The 10,058-nt window shown below is 47.5% G+C and overlaps 1 long non-coding RNA gene across 1 annotated transcript; it reads left to right on the top strand.

Moving 5' to 3' along the window:
• Positions 1–862: 862 nt before the first annotated feature.
• On the top strand, positions 863–3,443 carry LOC147366519 (uncharacterized). The gene is made up of 3 exons (XR_015133461.1): positions 863–1,111; positions 2,203–2,364; positions 2,444–3,443. It is a non-coding gene; the product is annotated as an uncharacterized LOC147366519 (long non-coding RNA).
• Positions 3,444–10,058: the final 6,615 nt, after the last annotated feature.

A 10,058-nucleotide genomic window follows, 5' to 3' on the forward strand; every position in this document is an offset into this window, starting at 1 on the left:
GTACCTCCTAGCTAAACCCAAAACACGTTGAGAGACAGTACCTCCCAGCTGAACCCAAAACACGTTGAGAGACAGTACCTCCTAGCTGAACCCAAAACACGTTGAGAGACAGTACCTCCTAGCTAAACCCAAAACACGTTGAGAGACAGTACCTCCTAGCTAAACCCAAAACACGTTGAGAGACAGTACCTCCTAGCTGAACCCAAAACACGTTGAGAGACAGTACCTCCTAGCTAAACCCAAAACACGTTGAGAGACAGTACCTCCTAGCTGAACCCAAAACACGTTGAGAGACAGTACCTCCTAGCTGAACCCAAAACACGTTGAGAGACAGTACCTCCTAGCTGAACCCAAAACACGTTGAGAGACAGTACCTCCTAGCTGAACCCAAAACACGTTGAGAGACAGTACCTCCTAGCTGAACCCAAAACACGTTGAGAGACAGTACCTCCCAGCTGAACCCAAAACACGTTGAGAGACAGTACCTCCTAGCTGAACCCAAAACACGTTGAGAGACAGTACCTCCTAGCTGAACCCAAAACACGTTGAGAGACAGTACCTCCTAGCTAAACCCAAAACACGTTGAGAGACAGTACCTCCTAGCTGAACCCAAAACACGTTGAGAGACAGTACCTCCTAGCTAAACCCAAAACACGTTGAGAGACAGTACCTCCTAGCTGAACCCAAAACACGTTGAGAGACAGTACCTCCTAGCTAAACCCAAAACACGTTGAGAGACAGTACCTCCTAGCTGAACCCAAAACACGTTGAGAGACAGTACCTCCTAGCTAAACCCAAAACACGTTGAGAGACAGTACCTCCTAGCTGAACCCAAAACACGTTGAGAGACAGTACCTCCCAGCTGAACCCAAAACACGTTGAGAGACAGTACCTCCTAGCTGAACAGCTGAACCCGACACCTTCCACTACTCAAAAATCTGCGAGTCACATGATCGTTTTCCCCGAGGCTGAGGGCACAGCTGGTGAGAGTCAAGGTGGCTCCATGGCCAGAGCAGGATGAAGGGACCCTTTTCCTCCCCACGTCCCCCTCCTGAAAATTGGAAGAAGACAGAAAACTCTGTCCTGAGAAGACTTTCATCCTAATTTACAGGTATGTTATGAACAAAACACATCTATTCAGAACTGCAAATGAGAGTCTGCGGCTACCACATTCAAACATGGAAATCACATGCCTGAGCTCATTGGGGAAGGATGAAGATTGCTCTAGATCTCAGGGTCTCACTCACAACCTGTTCTCAGGCTGGGCAGGGACACTGCCCTACGTGTCACGGGTCAGAAATGTCACCTGGGGAGCTGTTCTAAGGACCTAGCACAGACTAGAAAGCGTTTACATTAGTTTTTCGAGTGTGCTGAGAAGTTCTCTTGAACAGATCCTGCCACCCTCTCTCTCCTCCCCCTTTCACTCACGTGGTGAAGGAGTATACAGCGTTTATCATGCATTCATGTCTAGAGCAGAGTCGCATCAGCGTGAGGAACCTAGGTGCCAACCTGCTCTTAGGAGCTGGCTTGTGCCCCCATCCGGGTGCCCCGTGAGTGGGGCAAGAGGCAGGAGGCCTCACGGAGACGCCAACACACCCCTGCCTCTGGGGCCACGTGGCCACAGGGGCCCGCACGCCCTGCGTTCCCCAACTGGCTCTTCACCCAAGGCCCGTCTGCCACGGAAATGCCACCTGGGGGTGGGGGGGAGGCTGACTTTGGTTCCTATTCGTTTGGATTTTCTTTGTTGTTATTTTTGGGGTGGAATTTCTCCCCAAGTTGAGGGATTACGGCAGTTGGGGGAATATTGGCTAAGCTGTTTTGTTTTCCACTCATATTCTTATTAAGAAATATACTGGCTTTAGAGTATTAAACTTGGCCTGACTTTGTTCTGTGGCTGCTTCGGTCCTTTGAGACAATCACAGGGCAAACTGCACTGCAGACCTCACTTTTGAACTCTGTATCGCCTCCACCTCAGTCTTACCTTGGCAAACTGGCTGACGGCTGGCTTGGCACCTCCGAGTTGGGGAGCAGAGTGACCTCAGACGCAGTCATGCCTGGATTCCCCAAAGCCCACGCCTCCCACCCAGGCTCCCCCAACAAGGGGATCACCAAGCAGCACAACCTCACCAAGGGGCGGCTCTCTTGTTTTCCGAGTCTGGGCTCCATTCTTCACTCAGCTGGTTGTTATTACTGCCTTTGCAGTAGCAGCGAGAGCTTGACCGCGGCCAAGTCTGAATTCTGACACACTCAGCCAGAATCCAATCTGCCACGTCCAAAAGGAGGTGAGAGGGTGGAAGGAGCTGCGGTTTCCACGCGGCTTCTCGTTCTCTGGCTTCACCACTTTGAGGCAGAACGCTTAGAAAGGTAATGTGCATTTAATTAAAGTAACATTAGTGAATCTTGGAGATGATATTTGCTTTTCCAATCCACTTTTATGATGCAGGAAAAAGAAATAGAAGTCAGCTCAGAGGAAGTCAGTGAAGAATCCGGGAAAGGGGAGCCCCAGGGGTGGAATCTGATGGACGCCGCTGACGGCCGCCTCGAAGCCAGCCTGGGTCCGGTGTGGGAGGCACGGCGGGGTCACTCGTCCAGCGGATCTCACGTGCATGGAGCAGTGAAAATGAAGGCTGTGCTTCGTACCTACAGCAGGTTGGGAGGCAGGCCCTCCAGGGGACACTCTTGGCGTGGTCCCCGGAAACCCAGGGGCTCCTACAAAGGCCAACACGTACACGGTGCTGAAAACAAAAGGAGACGCAGGGTCCCTCCTGCGGATGCAGGCTCCCACCCGGCGCCCCTCCACCTTCAGTCACGTGAACGCACCACACTCGACGGGACGGCCCCACTTTGTCAGCGTAGCTTTGCCACTCTCTGTTGTCACAAACGACCCTGAGACGATCCATAGTGAAGAAATACGCACCAATCCACTGTGTGTCTCAAAAGGCAGGGTCTACTTCCACCCTTCGTGACAAAGTTCCCTGGACTCCTTTCTTCTTGAAAACAATTAAAATGTTGAATGTGATTTTAAAATTATCTTCTATAACTGCATTCCTGAGCACATAAGGAAGTAAGGAGCTTTCCATGGCCCAAGATTACAGACAGGTGAGTCCTGGGCCAGTGCCAGCCAGGGCCCTGGGGCACCAGACAAGCCCGGTAGCCTGTCCAGCCTCTGCAACCTCTGCCTCCAAGGCCCCCAAGAGCCGGAGACCTCCTCGTGGTGGAGAGCCGGCTTCGGGGGGCAGCAGACACCTGTGGAGGAGGGAGGTCACCCCCCACAGGGACTGAGCCCGGGGCCAGGCCCCACTACCTCCAGCCGCCTCAGTCAGGCCTTTCTTCAGGGAGATGCTTTCTCCTCACTGACTCATTTTTCATTTTAAATCTATCAGTTGCCAAGAGAGGAGTGTTAAAATCTGCTTATAGACTCACCTGTTTCAGTTTTGAATTGAATCAGTTTTGCTTCATATATTGGAGTATTTCTCATCAGACACCTTTATAATTATTTGACTTCCCGATGAAGAGCATTCGACCGTGACACAAACTCTGGCAACACTCGCCATATGGAAGTTTATTTTCTCTGATATGAACACACTTTACTCCAAGGACTTACTCTCAACATTTGCATGACTTACCTTTTCCTTCCATTTGCTTTCAAACTCCCCTCCACGTCTTCTTATCAAAAGTTTGTCTCTTGCGGGCAGCATGTGGTCTGCACTTGCTTTTCATGCTCCCGACAATCTCTGCCTCCTCTGCAGTGTGTACACTGTTAACATTTGATGTAATTACTGATTAGATTTGGCTCAGTCTATCATTTATTGCTTCTGTTTTTCCCCTCTATTTTTTTTTTATTTTTCCCACATCCACATAGACACATCTTTCATAATTCTTCTGGATCCATGGACTGCTGAGTGAGAGAAGTATTAAGTTTCTCATAGCTAATGTGTTTTTGGCCATCTTTTCTTGTAACCTCAATAGTTCTTGTTCCAGATAAATTTATTCCATGTTATTTGGTGCAGGAAAATCTAGAGATTTAAAAGTTTTCTTAATTTTTGTGATTTTTAACAAGCGTGGGATCACAGGTTTTGTGAGGCTTTCAAGTCACATAACCTGGGGAACATCTTTAAGAAAAGTATGCGCATAAAAGAATAATATAAACATTTGAAATATGACAATTATCACAAGCATCACACAATCTGAAAAATAGCATTTTTTTTTTCAATTTTAAGAGCACAGCACACCTATGACACTGGCTAGATCAGCAGAGTGTGTGGTTAGAGCATTTTTGGAAGTCATCCCAGCACTGAGACAGAGTTACTGTGGCTCCACTAACTCTAACCCTGCCCACCCATGCCCTCCTCCCCAGAGCCTGATACACTGCACGAATCTCTCATCCTCCCATGGAGGGGAGCTGGCTTAGAAAGAGGCATGATCTTTGCTGACTTCAGGTGACACCTTTTGAAAACTTCACAACACATGATGGTGTGACTGTGTTGCTTGGGACCCACTGGGCCCTGGGACGAGCCTAAGGCTGCAGCATTGTTTGATCCAGGGTAAACCCAGTTCTGATGAGGAATGAAATTAACACCTAGCATGCCCGGTGCCTCTTCCCCAGCCCTCCTCAGGAATCCTCCAGGGCACCAGCACCTCAGAGAATCTCCAAGGGGCTTCATTTCCTGGCAGCATCAGGTGCTAGGAGACACTGGGACCAACATTAAGTTTTAAAGAAAGACTGTTTAAACCAAAAGTCTCCCTTCATTACTCAGTCATTCATGCACCAAACATTTAGTGAGTCCTTATCTGTGCTCCAGTCTCTACTCCAGTTGCCAGAGACACAGCTGTGAACAAAACAGACAGAGTTCTTGCCCTGGTGGGTTTACAGTGCTGGGAGTGAGGCAACTGTTTTTAAATAATCACTTACACAAATTTTCACACTATTAGAGATTATTTTAGATAATGTCATTACTAAAACATGTCAATATTGGCTGAAAAGGCAAATCTTAATTAATGTTCAAGGAGGAGGAAATGGCAGCTCACTCCAGTATTCTTGCCTGGGAAATTCCATGGACAGAGAAGCCTGGTGTGGGCTACAGTCCATGGGGACACAAAGAGTCAAACATGACTAAGTGACTGAGCACACACTTATAAGAGGTACACCCAAAACAAAGCTACTCAAAAAGGTTAAGTTTTTTAAAAAAACGTCAAGTGATACAAACAGAAAGATAAAGGACTCCCCACATGAATATTGTGTGAAGTGTAAATCAAGATACAATCATTAAGTAATCCAGATAAAATTGTCTCTAATACAAATGAGATAAACCCTCATTAACTAATGTCCACACCAACAGGATACGAAAGTCTCTCTGTTCAAGTCGGTGCTGACACAGTCTCCCTCCTGCACCACCAAGTGGAGAAGCGGTCCAGCCTCCAGGGATGAGCAGAGGCGAAGTATTCTTCCACCAGACTGAGAAGGACTCTTTACCATTTCCAATGTCCAGTTTTCAAATTTCAGATCAGATCAGATCAGTCGCTCAGTCGTGTCCGACTCTTTGCGACCCCATGAATCGCAGCACGCCAGGCCTCCCTGTCCATCACCAGCTCCCTGAGTTCACTCAGACTCACGTCCATCGAGTCAGTGATGCCATCCAGCCATCTCATCCTCTGTCATCCCCTTCTCCTCTTGCCCCCAATCCCTCCCAGCATCAGAGTCTTTTCCAATGAGTCAACTCTTCACATGAGGTGGCCAAAGTACTGGAGTTTCAGCTTTAGCATCATTCCTTCCAAAGAAATCCCAGGGCTGATCTCCTTCAGAATGGACTGGTTGGATCTCCTTGCAGTCCAAGGGACTCTCAAGAGTCTTCTCCAACACCACAGTTCAAAAGCATCAATTCTTCGGTGCTCAGCCTTCTTCACAGTCCAACTCTCACATCCATACATGACCACTGGAAAAACCATAGCGTTGACTAGACGGACCTTTGTTGGCAAAGTAATGTCTCTGCTTTTGAATATGCTATCTAGGTTGGTCATAACTTTCCTTCCAAGGAGTAAGCGTCTTTTAATTTCATGGCTGTAGTCACCATCTGTAGTAAACTTACAACAGAATAAATAATGCTTCAAGTATAGGAAGCAGTAGATTTATTGCTTTCAAATACCTGAGTGCAGCAGCCTCCAGGCCTCCTGAGGTCCATCTGGCTCATCCCCCATCTCTGGGCCACAAACTTGATCAGCGGCATCCACAGGGGCTGCGTCCTCAGAGCTGTGTCCTCTGCAGGTGGAAAGAGGGTGGTTCCTGGTGGATGGGCATCTCAGGACAAGGACACAGGCTTCCTGCTGCTTCTGAGAAGGGCTGATGTCACAGGTGGTGGGCAACAGAGAGAACCTACCCTGGTCCTCTCTCTCCTGGACGTGCTGCCTTTGTTTCAGAAGGTGAAGAAGAGGATAAAGATTTTAAGAAATTTGAATCCAAACACATCTGCCCCTTATTACTGGAACTTGCTCTGCTGCTGCTGCTGCTAAGTCGCTTCAGTCGTGTCCGACTCTGTGCGACCCCATAGATGGCAGCCCACCACACTCCCCCGTCCCTGGGATTCTCCAGGCAAGAACACTGGAGTGGGTTGCCATTTCCTTCTCCAATGCATGCGAGTGAAAAGTGAACGTGAAGTCGCTCAGTCATGTCTGACCCTCAGCGACCCCATGGACTGCAGCCTACCAGGCTCCTCCATCCATGGGATTTTCCAGGCAAGAGTACTGGAGTGGGGTGCCACTGCCTTCTCCAGGAACTTGCTCTAGGAATCGTATTAAATGTTGATGGTCATTTTGTTTCCAGCACAGTTTTTAATTTTTGATGTTTTCTGTTCCTTGGATATTTTAACAGTGATTTGGGAGAGGAAGCCTGTAAGGAAACAGCCAGATGCAACCTTAAACTAAAAGTCATAATTAGAGTTTTAGAAGCAATAAGGGGTTTTACTCCCTAAAGTAATTTCATGATAAATAACTTAGAAGAGCAAAGAACTTTCAGAAAGCAAATAACTCTTTACTCATCAATCCTGTAAATGTTCCTTGTCACATTTATAAGAGGCACTGTCCATCCTCAGATTCCCAATTCAGATTCCACATGATTGAAAATAACCAGGGTATATTTTGTCAAGCCTACACTGCCTATGTCTGAGAAGGCAATGGCACCCCACTCCAGTGTTCTTGCCTGGAAAATCCCATGCACGGAGGAGCCTGGTGGGCTGCAGTCCGTGGGGTCGCTGAGGGTCGGACATGACTGAGCGACTTCACGTTCACTTTTCACTCGCATGCATTGGAGAAGGAAATGGCAACCCACTCCAGTGTTCTTGCCTGGAGAATCCCAGGGATGGGGGAGCCTGGTGGGCTGCAGTCTATGGGGTCGCACAGAGTCAGACACAACTGAAGCGACTTAGCAGCAGCAGCAGCAGCAGCAGCAGCAGCACACTGCCTATATAAGCAGTGACCTCATTTATAAGGGGCTCCACCTGAAAAACTTGGGTAGCACTGGGTGATGATATGGGAGAGACTGCTAAGGAGGCGGGCAGGTACGGTTTAGGCCTGAAACATCTTAATGGTGTAACTCACCATCAAAAGCATTCTCCAGGACAACAGCTCCTTGCCAGAGCTTTTTTGGGCTCCTTCACATCTTGATTGGAAAGAAGCATAAGACACAGCCCTCCAGGGACCAGCTGGGACTCCCATGGCCTCGCGCCCATGAGGCTGGGTAAAGTCTGAGACTCCTGGAAACATAAATGATGCTTGTGGAAGGAGGCTCTGTGTTTCTCCACAGTGTAAATTGTTTTTGTTTTTTTTTTTTAATTTCATACAAGTCTGGGTCCCTAACTTGCCCAGGAAGAGCACTGGAGCTTAATAAATGGGCTTTTGGTGACTTTAAAGTTTTAGTGTCATTTCCTGTTTGCTCATTATAAACCTGTGAAAGAAGGAAGAAATACCATCTTTCACCCACCCAGGTATCCTTGCACCTGGCACAGTGCTTGGAAATAGCAGACCTCAAACGCTGCTGAAAAATAAATGAGCATAAGAATATGTGTCATTAAAGCTCTGAATTACCCCACCTAGTTGATGGAAATAAGCATCACTGCACAAATATTACTTCCTAAGAGAAAGAGTAAGTCAGCGCCCAGGGCTTGGGCACATCTGGAGGGTCTGCAGCCCATGCCCCCCACTCCACCCCGCCACAGCCCTGCAGGGCTCACAGCCCTGACTCCCTGCCTACAGTGGCTACACTGCCAGGCACGCAGACTCGCCCAGGGCGAGCCCCTGGCCAGATTGTCACAACTGAAAACGATACGGTCAGCAGCAAAGCTGTGGTCATAGATGGCCGTAAACTCACAGGTGACTCTTCAGGGCTCAAGGGCGACAGAAATGAGAGACCCTGCAGGCTGGGGGCGGGGCGGACAGAGGCCCCGCCTGGTTCCCGCGGTGTCAGGGTTCCTAGCGTTTGTCCCTCCGCCGTAAGAGCCGTCCTGAGTCTCTGCAGGGTTCCTGTCAGAGTTTCCACAATATACTTCTGAATCTTTATTTTCAAAATCTGATTTTCTTGAAACAGCTAGAGAGTATTTCTTTTCCCTGCAATGAACTCATTCCTGAGTAAAACACAGGAAATAGCATCCAGTTACTACCCAAACCGTTCCTTTGGCTTTCTTTTCATGAAAAGAGATATCAAACTAAATAACAACTGGCTAACAGCCACTTAAATTTTATTTTGTATCCACATTAGATTAAGAGATCTAAATTCACATGAAAATATAACCCATAATCTAAATTCAAAAATAACGGTATAAACTATCAGCATGGTTGCATTTCCCTTCCATTTTCTTTCTTTAAAAATACACAAACTTTCCCCACTTTGGTGGCTGCTGTGCCCCCAGCCCTTCCAGGCAGATCTGAGCCAACAGTGGTCTGATGGTTTTTAGGTATGTGAACCAATGTAGTCCTTATTTTGCTTAAGACGTTTTGCAATACGTTTTTGGAACATGTGAACAAGAAGGTACCCATTACACCAATAATTGTATTTTTTCATTTAAGTGTATTAGTCTCTTAGACTGTGTAGAAAACAGAAGGTATGGTTATGAGCTGCTGACACAACAGTGCAAGTGTTTAACACCCGCCGTGTGTTCATCTTCATTGAGAGTATGGTTATAAGCTGCTGACACAACAGCGCAAGTGTTTAAAACCCCCTGTGTATTCATCTTCATTGAGAGTTTTATTTCTGCACGCAGTTTTGAGTTACTGTCCGGCTTCCTTTCCTTTCGCTTGGCGGGGCTCACTCGAGTGCTTCCTACAGGGCAAGGACTCGCACAAGCTCCCCAGCTCCTGTTTATCTGGGGATGTCTCAATTTCTCCCATCCTGTGAAGGACAGTTTTACTGGATACAGGATTCTTGGTTGGCAGTCTTTTTTTTTTTTTTTTTTAGCACTTTGAATCAATCAGCCCAGCCTCTGACCTCCAAAGCTTCTGAAAGAAATCTGCCCATGGTCTTGAGGGTCCTTCCTGACAAATGTTCTATTCTTCCAGGTACTGTCTACTCTCTGCCAGTTTCCCAGAACCCTCTACCTAAAGTATTCACTAATCAAATGTGTCATTTCAGTGCAAGAGCCAGGACTTCAGCTGATCTCATGGTAGAGAGGCTCTCTGGCAACATCTCCACTCTTGTGTGCTGGGGTGTGGATCTACTGAAAAGCCCTACTCTGCTTCTGCCTGGAGCAGATAACACACAGAGACACATTCAGTCCCTGACCATTCATTTTGAGAAAAGATAAAGTCAGAAACAACTGAGGATTTCTGAGCTACTATGTGTCTTGACAGTAAGTTAATTACAACTGACTAATAGAGCCAAAGCCTTTGACTGTGTGGATCACAATAAACCGTGGACGACTCTGAAAGAGACAAGAATACCAGACCACCTGACCTGCCTCTTGAGAAGCCTGTATGCAGGTCAGGAAGCAACAGCTAGAACTGGACATGGAACAACAGACTGGTTCCAAATAGGAAAAGGAGGACGTCAAGGCTGTATATTGTCACCCTGCTTA

Source organism: Bos grunniens, chromosome 9 (genome assembly GCF_055505025.1).
Source record: "Bos grunniens cultivar Pamir isolate PY7600 chromosome 9, Bosgru_T2T1.0, whole genome shotgun sequence".
NCBI classification, from domain to species: Eukaryota; Metazoa; Chordata; class Mammalia; order Artiodactyla; family Bovidae; genus Bos; species Bos grunniens.